This window comes from Poecilia latipinna, unplaced genomic scaffold (assembly GCF_001443285.1).
Source record: "Poecilia latipinna isolate Pla-1442-1.1 unplaced genomic scaffold, P_latipinna-1.0 Scaffold2887, whole genome shotgun sequence".
In the NCBI taxonomy this organism is placed as follows: domain Eukaryota; kingdom Metazoa; phylum Chordata; class Actinopteri; order Cyprinodontiformes; family Poeciliidae; genus Poecilia; species Poecilia latipinna.
In genome coordinates this window covers 28791-49667 of record NW_015115503.1, presented here as the reverse complement: position 1 = coordinate 49667, position 20877 = coordinate 28791, and the positions used below count along the sequence as shown (strand labels likewise).

Genomic DNA, 20877 nt, shown 5'->3' with positions numbered 1-20877 from the left:
TGAAATTTATCGTCTAATTTGTGTTTATTTCCTTGTATATTCATGTATGTGTGGATAACATCAAAGGTTATCAAAGTCTCGTATGAATTTCACATCATTATAAGTATCTGAATCTATTTAGAGCAAGAAACTTACATTGGCATCTTTAATACTTAAAGTATATGTGAGTCTCTGTAAATATTTAATAAAGCATATTTATTAAATATTTACTTACATATTTGAGAAAATAGAATACAGTTTATCACAGCAAGAGGAAGTTTTCAATATAATAAATGTAATGTCTTCATTTAAAATAGCTTTTACGTACTTGACATAAAAAAGCTGCATGGCTTTTTTTTTGCTAATTTGAAAAAAATGATACCTACCACATGACAGATCAGAGCAAAACCACCGGATGTGGTGCTAGCAGCAACTGATATCAAGAGAATAGTTCAGCTGCTCATTTTACTGCACATACTGAATGGTAAGTCTGTAGTAAAAGATATGAGTTGATAAAACAGTGCAGAATGTACATTTACAACCTTTCATCTTGTGTTTTGCATTGTTTTAACAGACAGACGTGCCACCATTGAAGATAATTGTTGCCTCCTAAAGCGCTCCAGCCTGAGATGGAGACAGCAAGTAGACAGACACACTCTTCCTGAACCAATATGGGGTTTAATATGTTTGCAGCATTTGGGCACAGTTACTGCTTGTAGCACAGAAACCTTTGCTCCCTCACCCAGTCACTGCAGCAGCAGCTAGAGCAAACAGCCATCTGTTTGCGAAGCCTTCCTGGCACTACAGAATCAACATAGGAGAAAGTGACACCATTGGTCTGTGTGGGAATGTTTAGTGCACCGGGAGGAGTACAGGATCTGAACACAGGATGTGCTTCATTTGATATGGAATGAGTCAGAGCAAATAGGGAAAACTCAAAAACGTTTTAAAAGTTTCTTTATGCACAGAAAGTGAAATAATTATTAATATAATTAATCTTGTAATAAATCCTCCAGAGATTAAAATGAAAGAGAATGCTATTTCTGACTTTGACAGTCAGTTGGGAATGTCCCATCACGGGTGAGTTAAGTGCCATAGTTTGCTTTCAGGGAAGTTACAAACTATATTTATGTTGCACTCAAGTTACGTTCAACCCACAGTGGGATGGATGTGTGACAACAAGAAAAATAATATTTCTGCTGAGGGATTTTTTCTAATGAGTCTCACATCGCTCTTTTCATAATCTGACACGATAAAAAACAAAAACACTGCATCATAAATACTGTATAAAATGATCTCCTGTGCACTTGAAATGCAAATTATGTCCAAACTGTTTCTCAACACTCACTAGCAGGGAGGCCCCATGCGCTGACTGTTTTGCACCATGTTTTAGCCTACAGAGCACAGAGTTGTAAGTCCTTAATGAAAATCCTCTTACAACACGATTTGCTTACATGGGTGTAACAACACAAAGCAAGTACAAACAATTACTGCTCACTGAATGCAGCTCAGAGTGAAGAGATTAAAGTACCATACTCTTTTGATGTGAAGGTCTTTGCTGTCCTGAGAGGTTTCTGCTTCTAAAGTTTACTTTGGGAGAACTTAGAAATAGTCTGAAGCGAGAAGTTTCTCTGGAAAAAGCATTGGACCTGCTCAAACCTTTTTTCTCTAATGTGACAGATCCAAATGAATGTCTCTTAAGGAGGCTCCAGACAGCAACATACTGATGTACTAGTTTATGTGTCTTAAAGGTCAGTGGTCAGAATTGGGGATTATGTTGTTTTGAATGTTCTGGTTGCAAATCACAAAAATAGGACTTGCTATTTGTTTTCATTATTTCTACTATTACCAATGAAGGCTGATAACAATGTTTTTCACACAACAGTATGTACCCTGCTGATTTATTCAGATATAAATCATCAAACGTGCTCATTTATTTTAACGCAGAGGCCTTAGAGAGAGACCCTGTGCACCACTACACCTCTTGTCTGCCAGACTGCTCAGGCTATATTTAAAAACTCACACATGAATGCAAAGAGAAACAGACTCATAAATACAGACGAGGGGGTCCTCCCTGGAGCTCAGTGTTGCTCTCTGTGATTAAGGTGGGTGGAGCCCCAAAAAAACCCACCAAGAAGCTCCTCAGGTCACATAAAGGGCTTTTTTTTCTCCAGATGTGGACTGCATGTTGCAATAGATTATAGTGTTACAGACTCAAACCAAAAAGCTGACTTTGGTTCACTTGTTTCAAAGAACACGTAGCATCGTTGTCTCTCAAGAGCTTTCTTTGATGTTTAACCCCAAGTTCAGATTTGCCACCTTCGATATAAAATGCAGTAAAAGTTGGAGAAATTAGCTGATTACTTGCACTTCTGACACTTTCCGTCTATCTTTAAAGTCTGATCATTCAGATCATCACCCAAAGTGGTTATTACCACTGGTTTCGCAACTTCCTGAAGTTGCAACACCAAGTTTTGCATAAGTTTTCAGGGACCTACTGAAAAAAAGCTCCAACAGGGTGTGATGTCTGAGATCCAGCCTTCTAGGCAAATCGAAGGCAGCACAGGCAGGTAAAGAAAACTGAAAGGTGGATCGACAGTGCTGGGAAAAAACATTTTCACCTTTTGTATTTGACATCAGACAAAGGCAACCAGAGTGAATACCAAAAACAGTTGAAATGATGATTAAGAGAAAAATAATGATCCAAGTAAACCTGGTCTTATGTGAAAAAGTAAATTTCCTTCTTGTTAAATCATGAATTAACAGTGAATAATCAAATTTTTGTGGAAGGTTCTCCTCAGTAGTGACATCCACACACAGGCTGCATTACCACACCTACAAAATAATAAAAAAAATAAAAATAACAGAACCAGCCAGACAACAGGAAGTGGCTCTAAATACCCAAACAACAATAGATTATGTGCTGACTGAATGAACTTTATAAACATATTAGTAACAAAGTAGTCAACATCTATCTGTCTGGAAAGGATGACAAAGCAATTTCTGAGGCTTTATGTCTCAGGACTTAAACCAGTTTCTGGTAGGACCACGATTCTGCAGCCATTAACTCAAGTACACTTGAGTTATAGTGGATCCCTGTTGTTAGGAATAAATGGCTTAAATCCACAAATATTTGAGAAACCCTTTTAAAATTCCCATAGCTGCCTATTTTAACATTTCAAACACAAAACGTACCTTGATAACCATTAATACACACAAGTGACAACCATCCTGGCACTTCCATAGAAGCTAACATCCTCTGTCTTCCTTATTCCTGCCGTTGGGACTTCAGCCAATCAGTGTCAAGAAAAAATAATGGCTCTCCTGGATTTTCTGTTTTGCAAATGCTAGAATATAGTATAGAAGCACAGTGTTTCTGTATTTCAACTTCCCAAGCTGCATTTAATTATTTTCTGTAAATAATTTGGAGTTAGTGTTCCACAGAAAAATTAGTGAATATATAAATCAATTGATAATGCACTCTGAACAGACATGGATCCACTGTATACAGTTGGATAATTAATTAAAGCACATCAACATGTCCACATCTCTTTGGCTTAAAAATAAAAAAAAATAAGGATTTTAGAGTTAAGTCTAACCGAGATGCAGTGGAGTTACCCAAAACAGCTTACAAAACCCTCCATTGTGGCTGAAGTGAAAGAATTCACAACAGAAGAGTGAGAAAACTTAGTGAGATGTAAACGTTGGTGCTTATCTTCTTTAAATATTCATGTTTTGTTGTATCAGTTGTCGTTTTTGTGGGAAAGGCATGGCGTATACAGTGAAGGTAAGACATGCAGGGTAAACAGAAACACCCGTGTGTGCTCGTCAGGGTGGGCGCTCCAGTAAACAGTGTTGTTATGGCGAAAATCCTGGGTGAACAAAAGGGGTGAGCAGGGTCACACCCTGGGACAGCAGCCAGCTGCAGAAGGCTGTTTGTGGCCGTGTTTACCTTCTTCCCATTACATTAGAAGCCCTTTCTCTCTTTTGCTGCTGCTACTCCTGTGTTCATGCTGCTTTATTTGTCATCCCCTATGCTGTTGTATTCTTACTAAATCTTTAGCTGCGTTGCCACTTTGAGCTGTTTGATACGTCTGCCAGCAGCTGGCTCCGTATCTGAGCATGTGTGGAAGCAAAAGCAGAGATAACATGCGTGCAGCTTTGCATGCACAAGAGAAGAGGAGAAAAAGATAGAAAAGATGTCAACGATCGCTCTTCTTTTTGCTACATCACTAAAAAGAAAAAAGAACACATCGACTAAATCTTCTAAAACACGATCTGTGAGGTGATGTTTCTATGTAATTATCTTAAGAGTCTCTGCAGACATGTTTGTCCACTCAGATGAGCCATTCTTTGTAGGAACCGAGCTGACACCGCAGTCTTTTTGTCCTGCTGTCACCACATTGCCAGACGAACAATAATCCTGTTTACCACTGTGCTGCACTGCTGGGAATTTATCAAACAGTAGTGTAAAATTATCTCAGTGAGACAGAGCTTTTCACACACACCAACAAGGTTATTACTGCATACTTGCCTTTTTTTTCCCAGCTTTACTTTGCTGTGTAATATAAAATAAGTTCTGCCATGTTAAACTGAAATCATGAAATACGTAACACATCATCTCATGTGTGCGTTTAAGAGCGAGGAGGACGACTGCGTCTTTGCTGGGACAGATCTGACTCGCTTCATAATGATGCAACTTAGATCTGTTGCAACACAGATGCAACAAGGCAACTGTCCAGCCTGCGAAGTGATGAAACCTGCATTAATCTTACACTGACTATAACCGTCGTTTTTTGTCATGACTTCCGTTTTTTCTAGCGCGTTCAGCTCAGAGAAGCGTGGTTTACAAACAGACCATACAACCAGAACGCAGAAAAGCATGACAATGCTTTTTACTTGATTTATTCCATGAAGTCCTGCTTGGTTGGCATCTGACCTTACAGAAGTCATGGGTGATACCGCCACCTGCTGTCTATAACCGCACATTACATCCCCTCTGGAGCTTTAAAGTTTCAAACTAGAGCAAAATGTTTCGCCATGTATGTTTAACAAACTTTGCTTATGACCCTGTAGATTTTATTTTTCGTTTTTGAATTTTATTTTTATGCTCTTTTTCTATGTTAATCCAAACGGCACAAAATATGACCAAGTTGTCTATTTTGATTAATTTAAACTTATCATGTTTTCATGATAAGTTAATTAATTAATAACATAGCAAAAACAATGTTATTCATTCTAATAATAACATTATTAGAATTCTAATAATAATGTTATTATTAGAATAACATTATTCTAATAATGACATTATTCTAATGTCATAATTATAATTTAGTTATAATTATGACTAAATTATAATTAGTCATAATTTAGATGACTAATTATTGTAGTCATCTAAAAAAACTGAAGTTGTGTTGAAGTTTGCAAAACAGAGTATGGCAGATCGATGCAAAATATTATAATACAAAGTAAGTATCAATATTACTAACATAATAAGCTTAATACTTCAGTTTCAGATTCCCTCCTGACATTTTACTTTATTTAGAGTTTCTCACCTTTACCACTGGATAAACATTTTACTTTGCTTTGCTCCCAAATGTTTTTTTTTTTTGCCCTTTTTTATTTAGAAAACAACGCAGACAATTTTGTTTTTGTGTTTGTGTGTTTCTGTTTATCATCTACATATCATTAAAGTATTTTTATAAACTACATCTAAATTCTGTCCAAGGTTTTAACAAAACATTTCAAACAAAAACACCCAAAGATCAGGAGTTTGTTGATCTGTCATACTTAAGTGGGAAGAGTGATATACTGTGTTTTCTTTGTATTGCATTAATACCAAAAATATTCAGTATCACACACCTCTAGTATGTGGAATGACAAAAATTTTGCCTTTACACATACTGTTTGACGTTTTCTCCCATTGGAGAAAACAGAGAAAACTTTTTCTTAAAGTTTTTTAAGAAAAAAACAAAATTCTAAATAATTTTTCTATTTGCATGAGAAATGTCAAATCTGGAATAATCTGTCTGTCCTTCAGGGGTTATGAATCAATTTGAGCATCACTCCAAGCCACTGAAGTGTTTGTTAAGTCTGGTTTCTAAGCTCAAGTCTGAACTTTTAGTGATTCCTTGTGTCTGTGTCTGCAAGTATGTGTTTACGAATGTACAAACGGTATACACAACATCAGCAGACATCAAAAAGTGAGTGCCACGGAGACGAAGGCGGCTCAAGCAGGAGGACGATCTGTCTCCAGACATGGTGAACCACATTTCTCTCTCCCTGACCAAATTCTCCCATCATTCCTCTCTCCGTCTTTTCATTCTGACTGCCACCCGACAGTGTGGTAGCACATGGGGCAGATTGTTGTACTTCATGTCAGCGTGTTCTCTCACGCAAGGCCGGTATGAGTGATGTGCAGAGTGGCTTTTCATTTGAGGATTTGGATGTTTAGGATTTGGCTCTGTGACGCATCGTTTCCCTTCACCGGAGAGACGATGTGACCAGGCAGTGGCAGACAACAGGACACGGCAGCTAAAGAGCTGGCAATTTAGACCACAAAATGTCATCATTTTTCACAGTTTGATCATTTTTCATATGAAGAGAGGAACTACATCTTTCATTACTGCAAAACATGTCAACATGTGTTAAATCTATACTTTTGTTTGGCTCAGTAAACTAAACAAAATAAATCTTGAGCAACATTTATTTGTGTTGCGTTTTCATCCAACAAATTAATTTTGTTCCTTTGTCCTCAGCAAAAAATCTAAACTTTTAAGTGAAGAAAAACTACTATGTAGATTTTATTTAGGTTTCGTGTAGATGTATAAGTTCAGGTAATGTTAATTCAGTTTCTAGCATAACTATTCATACCCTCTGAACTTTTCCAATACTTGTCACAGAAAAATGGCAGACTTGTGTCTGCCATTTTAATCCAAAAAAAAACATAAAAATGTGAAAATGATTTTAGAGAGAAAAATGAACTTCAACATCCCATAGAAGAAAATGCGTCTATATTTCCTTTATTCTAAAACATTACAGCAGAAGTAAAATGGTTCTTCAATGGTTGTTGATGCATAACAAAATTTCTGTATTAATATAAAAGACAACTGGGGTTTTTCTTTCTTTTTTTTTTTCAAAAGCTCTTGTAATATTTGCAGCTCTAAATGAGTTTTATTTTTCCTGGAAAGAGGGAAAAGATACTTGTTTTTAAATTGTGAAGGTTGTTGCAGTTCCTTCTCATTTATTTCTAATCAGACAAGACTCTGAAATGTATTTTCTACATTATATTCCGTTTACTCCAACTGGTTCTTTCTGTGTTTTAGAAAGAGTGTGCATATTCCTTCCATCCACCCCGTCAGAGAACATGTTCACGCCTGTGTGTGTGTGTTTCAACCTCATATCCCCACTTGTGTCTCAGAACAGTTTATCAGCGCTGAGGCTGAAGAGGCTTTGAATTCTCCAAAGCCCCTAACCCCTGGGAACATACCTGTTCCTGCAAGCCTCAAATGTGCAGGTGCCCCATTTCAAAAGATGACACACCTCCTCTCCGTTTCCCTCCTTTACCTGCCTCGTTTTCTACCTCCCCCTTCTTACGGCTGCAACTCTACACTAAAACTGAACCACAGCACTATTGAAATATCTCCTCCAGTCTGGTCCGCACTTCAAAGTAGACGTTCCCCCTCCAGCCAGATCTGAGGGGGGCCGTCCGAGCAGGAAAAGGTCCCAGTCCCTGAAGAGCTGGGACTTCAAAGTCTGTTGCGTTTATTTAGGAGCTGTTTGAAAATCAGAGAACACCCGGACATTTGATGCTGCTGTTCAGCCATGGTACAGTTGATACTGGAGGTTAAATTGTTTCACTAAAACTTTGATCAAATAAAATGCATTCTAATAGCACCTGGTTTGGCTGTGAACACAAAAGCACTTTTATCATCCAGGAAACTCAAAGTGAAGACTGTTTTTTTTTTTTTTTACAGTTTAACACTGTAACAGTCCGATCAGCGAAAACAGGAGAGTAACGTTGGCGCCTGGTGGAGATCTTTATGTTCCTCATTTCTTAACTATTTCTCATCTTGAAACAACTCAAATGTAAAATGACTGATGTGTTTTACTCCAACAAGTAGTAAACTGTAACTGATTCCATATGTATCACTTACATATGGTGCATATGTATAATAACCACATCCGGTACGGAACAACAATAGTGTTGCAAAAATTACAATGATTTTATTAAAAGGTTTTCAAAAAAAATTAGAACTAAATAAATACATAAATGGAAAACAGCTAATGTACAAAAAATATTAAAATCTGCTAAAACAAATCTGCTTCATTTAAATAATGCTGGAAAACTGCATAAAATAAAAAAGGCTATTTATATAAGTAAACAAAACTATAAAATATAAAAAAAATAATAAGGATAGATAAAAGCCAATAACTATGACATATATGAAAATATAAGGGAAAAATATAAAACTGAATTGAATATGTTTATTATTCAGTATCTTAAGCAAAAAATAACACATAAATAGAACTAAAAAACATTTTTTTTAATGAGAAAAATATTAATCCATTTATTTTAGTTCCAGGTCCAGATAGGGGCTACATGGTGTCACAGTTGGTGGAACTGTTGCCTTGCAGTAAGAAGGTTGTGGGTTTGAATCCCAGCCTGCAGTCTTTCTGCATGGAGTTTGAATATTTTCCCAGTGCATGTATGTTTCTCTCTTGGTATTCCAGCTTCCATCCACAGTTCAAAACATGACTGACGGTTAATTATTTTTCCTAAAGCTTCCACTTTGTCATGATTTTCAAAATGTCATCAGATGAATATTTATTTTTATGGTATTTATAATAAGTCTCCATCCTTATAAAAGCTTGTTTGCTGTGGTGAATACTGTACCGTTGTTACTATGAAATGACTCCTCCTCATCCCTTCCTGTATGCTGGTATTTCTCCACCCTCTGCCCTCTAAACATATAATTTGCTGTAGATCACTGCAGGAGAATTTCCCACTGCGGTTGGTCCGCTGACATCATTGCAACCATGCAAACGTACTGTGCTGGCTGGAGTCAATGGTTGTCCTCATCCAGTGTCGTTATGAGGAAAGCATCTCCAATAATCGGGCATTAGGAAGGCCCCTAATTGCTTTATGTAATAATGTGCCGTCGTGATCTTCTGGGAGCGATGAATGTTGGAACACCCGGCCACCTCATCGTCTCTATTCTTCATTAAAACACAAACGTCAGCGCTGTTCAGGCAACAAAGGGGCGATTTACTGAGGCTGCTTGAAGGACATGTTCAAATGCTCTCACTGGGTTTATTATTAGAAACTTGTGAGCTTTTGTTGACTTTACATTTAAATAAATTCCCTATTTACTATTTATACCAATGAGAAGAGAACATCTGAAAGGACTACACAAAGTCCAACAGGCAGCCAAACACAAAATGTTAAACTTTTCCACTGTTGGTCAAATTACAACTGAAAACTTTAAAATGTCTCCCTCGGATTTTATGTGATAAACTAGAGCCTAGTCGTACACAACTGACTTTTTTTTCCAGTATTAATAGCATTTTCTGACCATCTCTTTTCTGAATTTACCTCAGTGCAAATACTATGCAAACCTCCACCCACTGGTTTGATTTGTTTTCAAACAGCACAAACAATTCACAACACAGACGTGTTATAAATTCTCAAGCTTCACCTTGTAGACTTCTGCATTTTGGATGAATCTACACAATAATGTTCTGCAGTAAGCCATTCTCCATCATCAGGTCCTGTCAGCCTGAATCAGTAGCTAATTATTTCAGGCTAATCTGAGTTTAGACATGATGTGGAGACCCACAGCTGCTCTTAATTCAAGATTTCAACAATTCAATAATTCAAATACTCACTAAAGGTCTCCACTTTAAATAATCTTGGAAGTCAAAATGTAATAAAGTTGCACTAATTTGCGAAATTGCAGCAACCAGCAGAGGGCGAACTTGCTACAAAGAATTTCCTGCTCAGATGTGAGCAATTGGATCAGAAACTTGACCTGATGCAGGGTGTGGCACATCAATCAGCTGAGAATGTCAATCTAATTCATTTGCATCAATGAATCGTCAAATGTTCTGCTTTCAGAACCTCATTGGTTATGTATTTATTCATTTGTGGTCACAGCCTGTGTGCATTTCTTAAGTGTGTGTGTGTGTGTGTGTTGGGGGGTGTTTGTGACAGAAGAGTGCCACAAAGCAGCTCTGTGACATGTGGTGTGGATCAGGATTCATAAAACCAAGTGACGTCTGATGCAATCTCTAAATTATTCTGAAGGCGTTGAAGAACTTCTCGAATTCTGGCTTTGAACTGTTTTTCTCCTTTTTTCTTTCATTCTTTTCTTGAGTCCAAACACATGTTGACCAGCTATCTTCCAGGGGCGGCAGCATTCCTGACCTAAAAAGTCCCAACAGTTGGTTTTCATAATCGCACTGCCACACAGCTGACAGCAAGATGAAACCTTGTTTTCTGCGTTTTCCTTTTGAACATAAATCATTGTAAAGACCTCATTTGTTTTGAAGTTTTTTTCCAGTTCACCAGCTTTATGCGTTATTATTCTTTAATCAATGCAAAAAACATGTATGTTAATTGAAAAGACAGTACATGTGGAGAATCATCACCACTTTCACAGTTCAATTGCTTTCTGTGGCCATTAGAAAAACAATGCACTTATTTCCAGACATAATGAAGTCTCACAGACAGCATAAAAAAGGCACCAGGCAGGAGATGCTCAGCAGGAACTATTCATAATAGAAGCCGCACAATGGAGGCTTTATCTTCAGTAGCAAATAACAGAACCTGATTATGCAGAAAAAAAGAAAGTGCACGATGATTGCTATGTTTTTAAACTAGAAAGTTAACTCACTTTTTGTAAGACATTGGACTAATCCTACACCTGCAGCCAATTTTCGATCCAGCGACTTTCTCCAGATGGATGTGATTTCACCTTTAAACAAAAATCTGAATTTATCTTTGGTCTGGCTTTCAGACTTGTCTAGCTGCTTTGTTAAAATTGGAATCAATTAGAAGTTCAAACAAATTAAGTGCCATTAATTTAGCTGATGAAATACTAAAAATATCCAAAGAAAGAAAAAAAAGTCAGCCTGGGTAGTTTTTTGTCTTAGCAACATGGCTCTCCAACCAGGGTGGCATTTTTATCATGGATTGTACCTGCAATCCACACAGATTGTTTCACAATTTCAGGCTTTTTAGCTCAAGATATTACAAGGCCTACACATTTAATCATATCTAATTCACAATCAGATGACTAAAACATGGATTGGATTGTGTCACGATGTGAACTTTATAAAACCTTTGTTGGGTTTGTGGAAATAGAATTACTAGAGAGAAGTTTTTAATGCTATTTTAGGATTAATGGATTGCACAAAAAAACAAATCTTAACCTGAATTTATCTCATTAAACAAGATATATCTGCCAGGTGTGGATAGCCTTTGTGTTTTTCTTTGAGAACAAGACCTTTGTTTTGAAAAACTACTTGTTTAAGTTTTCCTGAAAATAGACACCTTCAGTTGCTTTGAACGTCCTCCATTAGTAAAATGTTTTCTGCCCACAGGAATGGCTGAATTCAAATTATTTTCAGACCTTTTTAAACTGTTATCTGACTCATAAGCTGCTGCAATGATTTTTCTGAAAGGCTCAGACAGTTCTTTCACTTTTACCTGTTTTCACTCTCACTTCAACAGTTAGGAGCACACCAACTACACATCTGATGTGTAAACATCAGAAACTTCCTTGAAAATGTTGAGTAAACATGTCCTCTCCAACAGATATGAAACATTATTTTTGGACTTTAGCCATTGTACGTGGCAAAAAAATATTAAGGTACGCTTTTTTTATTTCCTATAACATTTTCACCCATTCCAAAAGACAGAAATAAAATCCAAAAAAAAAAAAAAAAACACTTTTTGAAAATTGTAACTACTTGTTGACAGAAACATTTAAAATGTTTTTTATTATTATTATTTACATGTCTAAAATGTTTGGATAAACAGTTCTAAACTTGTTGTCACAAAATTTACCTAATGGGTTTAAATTGGTCATGGTTCATCCTCCAATTTGTGCCGTTAAAAAAATTATAAAATCCACTGTAATTTTATTAATCGCATAATTTTTTCCAACAAGTACAAATTTCATAGTCAGTTGCTGAGCAAACATGAATGTGATCAAAAAAATTAGCCCGGGTAAATCATGAAACGTCCTGAGGAGGGTAGTGTTTGTTTTAAGGTGGCGCCGCGGATGGCGAGCACGTGAAACTGCGGGAGAGAGCAGCGCGTGAACGCCAGGGACCGAGACGTGGGGTCGAACACGCGGGATCTACTTCACGTCCAACTGGGGGAACTCAATTAACTCAAACGTTACCGTGTAACTTGAAGTTCCCTCAAACAATAAAGGCCTCCTTTCAGGACGAACAGAAAGTCCGCGGTGCCTCCTTAACTGAGTGCTGGCACTTCAGAGTGGGGAGTGCAAAGGAGAGGGTCAGAAAGACTGGTGGGTGGGGATAAAGCCCTTTTGGGAGTGAGGAGGGGTGGGGGGAACTAAAAAAGAAAAAAAGAAAAAATCACGTGTTTGGAGATCAAAGGAGATCCGCTTTGTAGAGGAGGAGGAGGAGGGTGAGAAAGAAAGAGGGAGGGAGAAAGCGAGGCAGCGTTGAGGCAATGTAATTGACAAGGCTCGCAGTGGTGAAATAAACACGCTTCGGCGCAGGGGCTCAGCTTTTATTGCACAATCCCGACTCCCTTTTTTTTCTTTTTTTTTTTTTTTTTGGGAGGCATCGCCCACAGCGACTACACCTGATTCCAATTACCTTCACCCGATTAATTAATCCGTGTGAAATTATGTCCCGATCGGCGCAGATCAAGCCGGCAAGATGATGATTTTCCTAAGGAGAGGCTCGGCTCGGGTGCCCGACTCGGTGGTCCCGGTGATCTGGCTGCTGGCCGCTTCTCTGGGCGCCGTTCTCGCCAAGGATACAGCCTTTGTGGAAGTGGTGCTGTTCGAGTCCAGTCCCAATGGGGATTATACTACCTACACGACTGGCTTGCAGGGACGGTTCTCCGAAGCTGGAGCCACTATCAGCGCGGAGGGGGAGATCGTTCAAGTACGTGTTTTTATTCTAAGCTGCTCCGCAGAACCGGGCGACACCAGAATCGGGCTGCAGTTTCACCAAGCTGCCCTCTATAAAACTTTTTTCCACAGTGGCTGTGGGGGAGCTGACAAGATATGTCGTGCGCGCGTGTGTGTGTGTGTGTGAGAGAGAGAGAGGATGGTACTAAAGCCTTCAAGCATATGCGGTCACAAGATGGCTCCTATCTTGTGGAATTCATTCACAGGGAAAACATGCTCTTGCAAGTTATTTTGTTTGATAACTGGTGCGCACTTTTCAGTCATTTGCGCTGAAATAGTAGCGGGAGTTTTTTTTTTGGTAACGCATCGCAGAGCGCTGTGAAAAGTTCGTAAACTTTCACCAAGCAGGTTTTCGTGTGTGTGTGTGTGTGTGTACGTGTTTCGCAATAGCAGCAACACTACGCGTGTATTTATGCGCATGTTTGACTTTTTTTGGATCACGTTCTAATGCAAATTTCCGCGTAAAATTGTTTTGCACACATGATCGCTACCAAGTTCCAAACATAAACATTAATTTGTACTTTGCCAAATATAAAGGCTTTATTCGCCCACATTAAACTTTTTTTTTTCTTTTTTAGCTGTTGTTGCATTTAAAAAAAGTAACTTTCATACAAATATGTAATATTTTATTTCCTGGACCCTAAACGCGTCAAGTGCACTTGGCCGGAGCTGCAAGTGTTCGGATCGGGGGAGTCGGGGGGAAATATGGAGCTTTTCCTCGCTTCAAGGTGTTTATTTGAAGTTTTATGGGCTAATTCTTTCCTAATCTGCTTGGCCACCGACTACAGGGCAGCACAGAGTTCTCTTCTTGTGCAGTGCCAGGGCTTTTAATGACCTTAAACTTGATAGAATCCTGAGGTGCACAGCTCCTTCAAATTCTTTTTTCCTCTTCCCCTTCATATTTCCAAGCCTCTTCTGGGTAATGCATATATTTAGTTGCCTTTAAAACCAAAACTGCAGTAAAGTTGATCTGCACTTACAAAATTATAGACACAAGTTCTCTTTTAGTTTAGGGTCAGTTTTCTGGAGATGAAACTCGGCTACCAGTGATTTGTTGCAGGGAAGCTGCAGAATTAGAAGCTAAACATGCATTTGACTTTGATGCATCATTTGAGGGATGCTGCATTGTTGCATTGCTGCAAAGTGTCCACCATGACACGTTTGTCCTCCTCCTCTTTGCTCATCTACATTGTTTGTACAACTCAGCATCTTCTAAATGCGTCCCTACAGTTTTGTTTTTCTCCAAAGAGCCTTTGACGTTAGGAGAAAGCCGATATGTGGTGAACAGAGGTAGGGATAGTGATGGTCACTCGGCGCCACTGCGTAACCGCACAGCTATGCCGGACCTCAGCTTTACATCAGAACCCGCATCTATTTAGGTTTCCTTTCTTTACAAACATAGCTGCTGACCACTTGGAGACAGCTTGGGCTGTAATGAGCGGCGGCCCGTCCAACGCAGAGCAACTGTCTTAAATTTCTTGTACCTTCTATTCTGCCAAATATATATATATATATATATATATATATATATATATATATTCCCCCTTTTAGGTTTCTGAGTCGGAACTGGCAATAAATGACAATCTGGAGAACATAATTTTTAAAGGGTATCACGTTCTATAGCGTTACAACATTCCTGTAAAGTTTCTGGAAATCCTTGTGATGTTTTAAGAAGTGAAATTATGTTAAACCAAATATTTAGGTAGTATTCAGTTATCAAGTGTGACCCCTCGGAACCACAACATTGGGTTTGTGGAGTATTTTGGTCTTTTTTTGCTGCTTGATCAGAACCCTGAGCAGGTATGGGTTCTAATGGACTGCAGACGGAGTGGGGGGGGGGCAGAGGGCTGTGTTGGCTCTGTTCCTGAGTAAAGATCCAACCACAATCACCACATGTACTCTCCCAACTCTCCTTTTCGAATTCCCTGAAGTTAACACAGCCTCGGCTCTGCCTGAAGAGTGCGAAAAGTGGCACACGCCGCTGGGGCCAAAAATAATAAATTAAGTTAATTTGCTTTTGCTCTCTTTCAGAGGGTCGGGGTTGGGGAGCACGATGATGTAGATTTGGCCCGGTTGCCAAAACCCCAGGCTCCTCCAGCCAGTCCCCACGTTGCCACAGCTCAGCTCTATAAATCATTTTAAAGTGTCAGTGTCTGCGTAGCAACAGGAGCTGAATGGCAACTTTGACTGAGCTTTGATTTTTTTTTTTTTTTTTTTTTTTTTTTTTTCTCTCAAAAACACGGAACATTTCTAAATATAGATAGTTGTGTATGTATGTCGTCTCCTTTTGAAGAAAAAAAAACGGCGTTATAGCTCTTTTAGTGTCTTGGGAAATGGAGAAGCAGCAGTTTTGTGTCAAGAGCAATTAAATGGAGAAGCTTTAATTTAGGAAACTGGATGTTTGTTCATTTGATCCACTAAAGTCTACTCAGCTTCTAATGCTCTGCTTTCCAAATATATCCATTCATTACACTTGATCTTGATTTGCATTTCTCACATTACTATCACAGACTTCAGTGTTTCTTATTGGGATTTTATGAGAGAGACAAACACAAAGCAGTGATTGATTTTGAAGCGGAGGGAAAATGATGCATGCTTTTCACAATTTTTATCAAGTAAAAATCGTAGGCGTGTATTTGTGTTCAGCAACCCTGAATCAAAACATTGTAGGAACATCTTTCACTGCAGTAGCCAATGTAAGTCTTGGGTTACCAGCTTTCCATATTTAAAAACTTCTTGAATAAATTAAAATCAAATGGAAAGTCCCTGAACATCATTTTTCTTGCTCTCTTTTAGACTTGGGTCAAGGCTTTTACTAGGTAGTTTAAACACAGTAACGTGTTTTGGTCATTGTAGCTCTGCTGTATGGTTAAAGTTGTCCTGTCCCAGCTCTTCTTTAGCTAGCTTCCTCCAGCTCCTATCAACTCGCTGCAGAAAATGATGCATTCATGATGCTGCCACTACCGTGTTACACACTGTGGGTGATTGGAGCCAGATTTGAGGTGTGCAGGACTAATTGCTGTTCTGTCAGTTGTTTCTCCCTCCTCAGATGTGGATCTCTGCTGCTTCTTTTGATTGCTTCATTGTGTTTAAAGCTCGTTTTAGATGAATGGCCATGTGATGATTTGGAGTTGTCTCATCATTTCTCTGTTCCCAGATGACTGATTGACTCCCTGAGATGTTCCAAACTTGAAATATTGTTTTATAACCTGAACCTGATTGATTTGGTGAGTTTGATTTGGGTGAAGCTAAAACCATGCCACTTGAGGAGTTCTGGGTAAAATATTTACAGACAAAAGTGTTTTTCAGCTTGAATGCAAAATGTGTGTATATATTTTATATAGTTGTGGCTCAATTTCTGCTCTGTGTTGCTTTGCATCAAATGACCTTCTGTTGAGTTTGTATACTCCAGTTAACGATGAATCGATTACTAAATTATGTGACGATTATTTCAATATTCACGATTGATCTGATTAATCGTTTCAGCCCTAGTGCCCAGGACGGACGTTTCTCACTGTTTTAATCCTCCTTGCTGCTGACAGCTCTCCTGATCCGTACCGCTTCGCAGCGAAGGGCCATCTGCCGCTCATCATTTCTGCGCTCTTCATCGCTGCGCCGCTCTGCCTGTCGCCGGGCGACCTGGAGATGCACGAGCTCACATCTGCCTCTGATTTCCAGTGGAGCCGTACTTGTCGGCGTGCGACTGAAGAAGCCGGGACGTGGCAGGGGCACGCAGAGCTCCAGATGGAACTCATAGCGTCGTCGGCCAGAACCAGAGGGAATAATGTGGCTTTTTCCTGACTTCCTCTCTGAGAGGACAGAGCATCCCTTGAATCCTGCTTCAAAAAAAAAGAAAAAACAAAAGATCTGGCTAGTTTTCTCAACTTCCACGAGCGGTTTGACCTTTGAACTTGATCTCCTGAAGCGTCTGAAGAGCCTGCAGCCTTTTGTTTCCCACTGACTAAATGTTCAGGGGGGAAAGTGGTGGTTTTCAATTGAGACAACGATGCGCTGGAATACTGGAGCTCCTACCTTGCATTTGGCAGGGCTTGTGTCGCGCTGCATTTAGACTATAATGAGAGCTTTAGTGGTTTAAGGCATCCAGTGCGCGTTCTCACCGCAGCCTGGAAACCCCAAGAGGCTATAATGGGGCCCGGGCCCAGACAGTAGGTGCCCCGGTCCGGGGCCACTCCCAACGCCAAAGCAACAGTAGCAGAGTACACAAACGCTGGTTTCGAAAGGTTGAAAGCGACGCTCCCTACTTTTTTCCAGTTATTGGCTTGGTGGTTGCAGCTGTATTTTAAGTGCTATCGTCTCTTAACCGCCACCCTGCTTCACTTTCATGTCTCAGCCAAAGTAATTTGAGGCTGCGTTTCTCCTCTTTTTGGAATAGAACAGACTAAACTGTTTTTCTCTTTCTCTTGCTTAACACCCCCCTCACCCCCCATCCTGCCCTTTCCTACACACCGTCTCGCCCCCAGTGTGGTATTTAAAATGGAGCCAAAAACTGTTACGCGTCCTAGACTGCAAGTGGATGATTTCAAGTAATGTTTACAAACCAATCAGCTAAGGCTAAGTAGTCTCTCAAACTAAATTGAGTCCTTTGGGAGCCTGTATATGGAGGCTGTTTTACTGGCAGATGTTCCCATCGACTCCTCTTATATCATTTCATGTTACTTCAGCAATGACAACAGGAAATGCTTATTTAATTTTTGGTTGAAGAAATTGTGTACTTCAGCACAGTGAATTTTTTTAAGGAATTATCTGGAGCATTTGCTGCCCAAGTTTTAAGCTAGTAGCTGTTTGCACATTCACTTCACAATTGAAGAGTTTCTTTTTGAAACTTTACTTGTCTGAAGGCAAAATAAGTTAAAATGCATTTTCCAGTTAAGATATTTTGGTTTGTAGTGACTGTCAGGGCACTACCAGCCTGCTACACTTATTTAATAAACTTATTTGTGTATATAAAAGACGTATACTGATAGTTTAGCTTAAGTTGTCTCAATGAGAGGTAGACAATGCACTAAGGTGTGGGCTAATTCCTCTGCTCTTCTTTGCTTTGTCTGCAAACCCACGCCTGATTTCACTCCCTGGCAGCAGCAGGTTCTGCACAGTAACGACACAAACTGGGTGCACAAACAACGTGGCATAATCTAAAACTGCTTATGCTATGACTGTTTAATATTAAGTATGAAGCTACGGGATTGGCTTACTAGAACATTTTCAATAACAGATCGTCACACAGAGGGATTTGTGTGCGTAACAGGTGCTCACTCATGAGTCACCAAGTTGTTTGCTACAAGAATAATTCTTCTTTTTTTCATAAGTAGCTAAACTTTTTCCAACAACTTTCTAAGTTTATTGAAAATGACAACAATGTAAGTGGGGAATAAATCGGAAGTTAACGCCAAACATGAATCTTCGAAATTGTCATTTATTTAATTGGATAGCATTATGTAATGAGAAATAATTACAGCACTTTTGAGGAGCTTGAGTGTGGAACAATTAATGTTACAGCAAGTATGTGAATATGAAAAAGAGACAAAGTATTAAAAGTAAAAAACAATAAAATGTGCTAAAAAGACATCAAATATTCACTACATAATGGGAAGAGTACAGCAGTGTCCATCATTGTTGATAGGAGTTGCTACAAACATCAGTGATCTCATTGTCTCCACTAACAATTTGGTTTATTTTCAAGTGAGGGGGAAAAAAAATGAAAATTTTTATTTTAACCAGCTGAGAGGCAGTGGGTTGGCATTTCAGTGTTTTCTCTGTTTACTGGTGAATCTCTCTGCACTTTTCTAATCTTTTTCAAACGTTATATTACTGTTTTCCAAACTCATTTTCCTCTCCTACCTCTGGCTCTTTTGATCTTGACTTCTACACCTGTGCCTCTGAGCCTCACTCTCTCCCCGTCTGAGGACAGATCTACCTAAAACCAGTGCGTGTTGGTACTGGTGGCCCCAGCAGCAACGGACTGACTGGCTGAGCTTTGATGTTGTCCGACCAGCTTTCTCTCCTCTCAGGGGACAGCTGCTCCCTTGTGTCGCTCCCCTCCTGATCCAACATTGATTATGTGTCCAGGTTTGTATGTCTGAGTGTCTTGTTTTGTCCCTCGACGCTTTTCTGATTAGGAAGCATTAGCCAGTTTGCCCAGAGGTTACACATTTTTCTTGGGAACGATGCTTGGGAAAAGCATCCAGGCGGGTGGAGAACTGTTTTATCTCTGTCTTCTGTTTTATCTCGGGCGGCTTTGAAAACTCGCTGACTGACCGGAGTCCTGAGTGGGATTTTGTTTTTTTGCGCAACACATGGTGTGCCTTCCCTTCGTTTTATGAAACGGTGCTGAAAGGCACAGTCCATCCTGACATCCCACATTTTTATCCACTGACACATGGGGTCTGCAGAACAAAGGCTAAGGGGTCGAGGGTTATAAAATGACAATGCTTGTAGTAGCTCATCCAGGCAGAGGCATCCTTTTGTTGTTGGTTAGGAATGTGCTGACTAACTGTGAAAGGCCACAATGCCAACTGCCTCCTTTGTTGAACTTTTTTATGTCAATGGACTAGAAAGGTAGGTGGACAGAAGGGCAGGTTTCCTGCTTAAATGTTCCTTGTTCTGCTTATTTTTAGCAGTCGGTCGTCTCTCTGATCTTTGTTTTTATGAAGGAGAGCTCGACTTATCAGAGATCTTCCTTACTTACCCAACTCCAGGAACACTGGGTTCAAAGTTCTGTCTTTTGTGTGCATCATTGCATAATGTGCAAGCCCATCTACAATGTTGATGTTAATGCTGTTTTAATATACAGGTTTTTGTGAAGAATATCACTTTAGTTTCCTGTTGCGACTGGTTGTGCGTGATTCTTTTTTATCAAAGGCATCAGAGACGGTTTTTTCTTTCATCTTTTTGTAAATGCATTCCTTTGCAGCTGTTGCAGAGGTCATTAACAGCATTCCAGTTGATTTCAGGTGAATGCTTCTGGCCCAAAATGCTAATGTCTTCTCACATCCCAGACCCCGTTCTACCTTCTCCTTATGTGTGTCCACCTGTGGGCACAGTGCTTTCCAAAAGTTTTCATACTCCTTGAACTCTTAAGGTTTTCATGTTAATTTTTTTGCTTACAAGGTGTGCTTTTTAGTTTGCATTCATGTTGATCCCCCTTTTTACTCTTAGAAAAGTCAAATTGCCTTCACTCATGTAATTACTAAGTATAGTCTGCTTTCCACTCTGTGAACATCTTACAAACCAATGTTCCATCCATCATCCGAAAATGAGAAGACTATTGCACAGACGTGGGGCCCATCAAAAATGACTGATGGGCCAATAAAGAAACCGCCAGGAGGCTTAAGGTAACTCTGGAGGAGTTGCAGGAGAAAACTGTTAGTTATGTACTCTAAAAACCTATGGAAGAATGCCAAGAAGGCGACGTATGTTGAAAGAAAGTCACTAGTTGAAGTTTGCTAGAAGCCATATAGAGACACAGCAACCATGCAGCAGAAACCAGTAAGGGACATGCAAAACGCCACATGTGGCGGTTAAGTAAAGGTAAACATCACTTTGAAGACGTTCTCCCCAACATGAAACATTGTGTTTGCAGCTCCATGGTGAAGGGAATCATGGGGAGTTGGACTGTAGGAAATGCAGGAAAGGGGTTGAAGAAAAACTGTTAAAGGTTGGAAGAAAACTATGAAACTGAAATGAAGTTTAACTTTACGCAGGA

General features: G+C 39.4%; 1 long non-coding RNA gene across 1 annotated transcript; it reads left to right on the top strand.

Annotated features, from left to right (window-relative positions):
- The first annotated feature begins 11962 nt into the window (after positions 1–11962).
- LOC106939482 (uncharacterized) lies at positions 11963–20677 on the top strand. The gene is made up of 3 exons (XR_001422856.1): positions 11963–13128; positions 19627–19638; positions 20666–20677. It is a non-coding gene; the product is annotated as an uncharacterized LOC106939482 (long non-coding RNA).
- Positions 20678–20877: the final 200 nt, after the last annotated feature.